This window comes from Wasmannia auropunctata, unplaced genomic scaffold (assembly GCF_000956235.1).
Source record: "Wasmannia auropunctata unplaced genomic scaffold, wasmannia.A_1.0 LD336029.1, whole genome shotgun sequence".
NCBI classification, from domain to species: domain Eukaryota; kingdom Metazoa; phylum Arthropoda; class Insecta; order Hymenoptera; family Formicidae; genus Wasmannia; species Wasmannia auropunctata.
Window position 1 is genome coordinate 441,912 of NW_012026861.1, and position 6,000 is coordinate 447,911.

The following is a 6,000-nucleotide window of genomic DNA, read 5'->3' on the forward strand; positions in this document are numbered from 1 at the left end:
AAATAAAACTAAAAGATCTTACCGATATGTAACTCTGACAAATATTAAAATTGCGAAAAATCAAAAATTGAAACTTGAAACGAATGGAAAAACAGAGATACGCTTGCGTGCGTGCGCTATTTTTTCCTCGTGCAGTTCAGACGCTATTTACACGTGGCTCTATTCTGTATATGTAAGATTATGCAAACACGCCTTGGTTAAATGAACAGCTGCGACAGCTGGAAGCTTCTAATCATACGTGAAAAAGTCCGGTGGCCGCGTTCCGCGCGAATGTTTTACACCGTCGCACACGTATAACGCCGCGTAATTACGAGCTGATGTGAAAAACACGTTCTCTTTTTTTCGTGCGATATTTCACGTGAAGCGGTTTGATTATAACGAGAGTTTTAAGCATCGCATGTTCGTTTAAAGTAGATCGATAGATACATGCATAAGTGTACACTAATACCCCGCATTTCGTGTGTGTACTCGCTTACATATGCATTATATTTTTTATGTTGCAACTTATTAACGGATCTTTTACTCTTTAATTTCTTCCCGAGCTTCTTGTGATAACGTTAGTAAAAACCTTGGTAAAAACAACGTACTCACTTGATCATGATATACATTTAGAGAAAAATACTGCTAAATCTTGAGATAGAAACAGAAAGATGTGCGACGCGTTTTTATCACATCTTTTTGTAGTACAAATAAAATTCAGAAAAATATGTTTCATCTATTAAATGAGATACTGTAAAAACGAGACACGAAAGAAATGGAAATACTAGCTTCACTATAAAAAATGATATTAACACAATAATATCTAAATATTACTGTAAAATTCAGGATTTAAATAATAAATGAATACTTAGAAAATATATATATATATATATTTAAAGATAATTACATTTTATATTTAAAAGATAGCACACATTGTATTATATATATATATATATATTATATATATATATATATGTCTGTCTTTTAAATATAAAATGTAATCAGCTTTAAATTTGCTTACAAATATATACATACGATCCATTTGGAATTATAATATAAATATTACATGCCATCTCTTATATTGTAACACACATTTATATTTTATGTATACATTTGTACATACATATATTAAAAGAAGATACAGATCGAATACATTTTAAAAACCTATTTATTATTTCGAGGAAATTTTGCCAGTCACTACAATACATTGCGTATAATGTATTGATTAATTTCTCTTACTTTCCACGCCGCTTTAACGTTATTTCATGTCGTTTTAAATTTTATACGGAAATCACAGGTGGAATGAACGAGTATTTATTCACATCAATTCGAACCGCAGAAGTAACAGTCGGTTAACAGCGCCCTTAAACAGCAACGTAATTACATAAGGAAGTGTAATTTTTGCATACGACCGAAAGCAACCACGTCAAACGTTAATTGGAACGATCAGTACCCTCACGAAAGTCAATGCTCAGATATTTTTATTCGTTTTTACTTTGATTTATTCTACGAAAAAGTACTGCAAAAAAGTTCTGCTAAATACTAACTTTTATAAACGTTTTATGCGAAAAAAAAAATTTACAATTAGAATATTTCTGGACACGAAAATATTATTAAAAATTAAAAATAATACAAAACTATTTCTTGAACGTTGATAAAATCTATTAAAATTCAATATATAATTATGAAATCATTACTCGTTTTCAATAACTCATTCGTAGTGTATTACTTTCAGTCACGGATATTTCAATCACGGCAATTAAATCTTCACATTATAGAGAGAGAAAGAGACCTCGAGCTTCTGTTCTATAAAATATTGAAGGATTATAAACTGAGAACTTTTTCACGGTTATTCAACTAATGCATTAAACGCAGAAAAGTGTTTATCGTGCGCGACACCCACGCGCAATTTTCCACCGAAGTTACAGTCCTCCTGGTACGGTGATAAAAAAAAGGGGGTGGAAAAAAGACAGGAGGAAAGGGAGTGGCGACCTGGTTGCGTCAAGATGGCAAGGACGGAGTGTACATCACGGAGGAGTTGGATCGCGCGAGAGCGTACTACTCTGTGCGCGCCGTAATTACGCAGTATTACGAGCGGCGTTACGACGGGGATGTTACGTTAACGTGGCTCGTGTTGTACGTGGCGTGCGCGCGCGCGAATTAAGAAGACGGAATTAAAGCGGTGCTGCTGCAAATTCATTCGCGCGACTGGTTTTACGGGGCGACGCGGGACCGAAATGGAAAGGCCGCTCTCACACGATTCATAACTTGCAGCCGCGACAGAATGTCGAAGTAGCTCCCTTTATACTCTCTCGCGTGCCAAAATTGTCTTCGAGAAAACACGATCGCGATAATTAAATACTGTTTTTGTTCTGCAGTAAACGTAGCAGACAAACAGACTCGCACGAGTTATGAATAATCTATAGGTATATATTTTCAGCTTAAATCGAATTCAAATTTGGATCGATCGCTATGACATCGTCGATTGACATTCCTTTTTACTTTACGATATATATATATATATGGTATGATAGGTATGAAGTCCCGCGAGACACACGGGACGCGTTTTCACTAGAATAAAGTCCCTTGAATTAATGATAGAATTCTACAGTGAATTTTCTTTGCGAATCGCGTGAAACGGGCTTAAGGGACACGAGGAAAGAAGGGCGCCGCGTTTGTCCGCCGACTCCTCTAATGCCCGCATATTTCGCGACACGTCGCGCGGAGAGACAGCGACTCGACTCGCGTTGCGCGCGATATTTCTCGCCGCGCGACGTTTCATGCATACGGCATCGATGACGATTTTTCAACGGGGCGACTTCGTCGCTGCGCCCACCGATGGATTGTTACGAGCTGGCGTATTTCGTACGTTCGTCACAAAAGTGGAGTTAAAATGGAATAATTGAAATGTTTTCAAGTGGAACGGCATTTTCCATCAGAGAGATTATACCGTTTCGCAGTTTGAGAGACACGAGCTACATGTTCGTTAAGTAAATATCAATCTAGCTTTCAATAATTCCTCCAATGATTGATAACTTTTCTAGTAAGTTTGATACCAAAAATATTCACATCAGTATGCTGAAGATTCTGTAACCGATAGCCATAAAAAACGTCTCGTGTGTATATTTGTTATACTTTCAATTTATAGTATACGTACGTTAGGGTTACGCTCATCGCGGTCGAATCTTAATTTATGTACATAATTATACGTACATGATTGCACGCGAGGAGATCTATCGTGAAGCGCGAAATAAATGATTTTTTCATTTAATTACAAACTTGCGAAAAATAACCGATAGTCGTAATAAGAAAATCAATTTGGTCTTGCATTGTAAAATTTACAAAGTCAATAGATAATGTATAACAGTAAATCCAAATGTTTTAAGCTGATTATCATGGCAAAGTGAAGAAAGAGTACTTAGAAGTAAAACTTTACAAAACTTTATAAAATGATACGAATAATAATGTAGAAATTCTTCTGTTTGATCATAAATCCATAAAAAGTAAGAAAAGACTCATTATAAAATAAAAAAGCCAACTGATGTAGCAATAAATTCAAATGATAAAAGATAATTATCATAAAATGAAAAATGTACACTGCAAGTCCAAGTGTATAAGTCTAAATTTTTACACATTTGATCTGTGTTTTACACAGTTAAATGCATTTTTTTTACACGCTTACACACATTATTGTCAAATTAAGCGTGTAAAAATATGCAGTTAAGTTTCTGTGTAAAACACAGATCAAATGTGTAAAAATATAATACACGTATAAATGCGTAAAAAATAACTCCAGATGTACACACTTGGATTTGGAGTGTATTTGCACATATATATGTATAATATATTAAACTTTATTTTTTTTATATAAATGGCATGAATAGTTTATAATGTAGAAATTCATTCATTCAAATACGCGAAGTAAAAGAAAATTTATTTAGATCCTAAAATAAAAAATATTGATAATATTTAAATAAATTCGAATTTTAACAAGATAATTGACGATTGGCAATATTTAAATAAATTCGAATTTTAACAAGATAATTGACAATTGGCAATATTTAAATAAATTCGAATTTTAAAAGATAATTATCACAACAAAGCAAAGAAAATATAAATAAGCTTGAAAATAAGCCTTTACATACATGGTAAAAACAGCAATGGTAAAAACAGCAGTAACGAGAAAGAAACATATGTTCTGTAAAAAAAAAAAAAAATTGACAGGATGAGAAACAATTTTACAAGAGACAGATTAGCGAGCTTGAATTCGCGATGGTCCCAACGTTTGACAGCTGAAATTTCACCGTGGTCTTAAAAAAGTACGGCCGGCGGTCAAGGCCGACCTCGATTTTCGACGAAAGCGAAGGAGATGCCGGACGTACGCGACCCGCGACCTTTTCAAACGGAGAAATTTCGAGTAGCGAGCGTATACGCTGGCGAGCGGCGTGCTATCGCTTGAAAACGCTCCGCTCGCTCGCTTCGAACGCGGGCGAGTCTTACGGCACTCTCGCGACGGCAAGAAATCGGCGAAGGACGAACGCGCGTGGAGGAGAAAGTCGTTGACGGGAGACTAGCTGTGGGGCACGCTGGATGTCAGCTGACGGGAGACCGAAGGCCGCCGGAGACGACGAAACGTTGATAGATTGTAATATAACGTAATAAGAGTATAACACTGTGGCAGGATGTGCCACGAGAAATCTATTCTTGATATAATTCTCTTCCGTCGCACATTCCCCCCCCCCCACACTTCTCGTAGTTAAAAAACGCGACGAAATTGTACATCGACAATTAAGAAGAAGTGACATTTCCCGGTGAGGGACTGAGAAAATGGAGCGAATAAAAATCACAGATTTATGGCAAAGATGCAGTTTTCCGTTACGTAACGTCGGAAAATAGCGTGTACGCGAAAATGAGAATCCGACCTTGGAATTGGAGTCGAGTTCGGGAACGAGCACATGGCAGCGCGCTTACTAAGTGCCTAAGTTAATAACGGCAATGATATTAATGGTATTGAACGCGGCGTGGGACGGGGAGGGGGGAGAGACAGGCGGGGAGGAAACACGGAGTGATGCCACTGCGAATGACGGAACGGATTATCGCGCGAGCGAACGGCGGCTAACGTCGCGTCAAAGGTGACGTCCGGTGACCCCGTTGTGCATCGCGGCGATTTATATATACACATATACATACACGGGCACGCAGCTAGACGTTGCAGACCGCGAGAGAAAAACTTACCCGTTGTGACGAACGCTCGCTTCCACGTAATCGATGACAGGTTTCCCAGGAGGTAGGAGGAGAGGAGGAAAGAAGAATGGAGCGGCAGCTCTGAGCTCGCGCTGCGGGGAGTCACCGCCGGGAACGACGCAGCGGAAGGTCGCGGGCGGTTTCTATTATCTCCCGGCGATGAGCCACGGCATGTTCCACCGGCACGGCGCACGGCGGACTTCCCTCTTGACGTCGGAGAGGCGGTCGGACCGCCGTCGTGCGTGGTTAAAGAGAACGACGGATGAGAAGAACGACGACGATGATGTGTGTGATCGGCACTCGCGGCAATTATTCGCCCGAACGAAAGGACGAAGAGCGAGAGACAGAGAGAGAGAGAGAGAGAGAAAGAGACGAAGACGAGAGAAAGAGAAAGAGACGGAAAGGGGAAGAGAGAAAGGGAGAGAAAGACGCGGCCAAATTTCCTGCCCCGAACAGTCACCCGATCCGCGAGAGCGCGCGTCCCGTACCGCCACCACTGGATGTAGCACACCGAACGTAGCACCGCGCACTGACTGCTCTCGCGCCGTTCACCAAGGCGATAAACAAACTCGCCGCCCGCTTCTCTCCCTTCCCGCGACACGACTACGCGCGCAACGCCGAACGCGCTCCGTCTCGCTCGCGCGCGGTGCCTCTCGCTCCCACTCCGACTCTGCTCCGCGCGCGCCTACCCCCCTCCCCCTTCGTCCTCACTCGCGCGCTTCTCGTCACGCCGAGGCGCGCGCATTCGGTCGTCGCGCCTTCGCCTCCCTCCCCTCC

General features: G+C 40.5%; 1 protein-coding gene across 3 annotated transcripts in view; it reads right to left on the reverse strand.

The window, feature by feature from the left end:
- LOC105452558 (furin-like protease 2) overlaps nt 1–5,820 on the reverse strand; it is a 339,998-nt gene extending 334,178 nt beyond the window's left edge. For all 3 annotated transcript variants that reach the window (XM_011693768.1, XM_011693767.1, XM_011693766.1), the window contains exon 1: nt 5,215–5,820. The gene's annotated coding sequence lies outside the window, so the exon portion shown is untranslated. The remainder of the gene's footprint in view (nt 1–5,214) is intronic.
- Nucleotides 5,821–6,000: the final 180 nt, after the last annotated feature.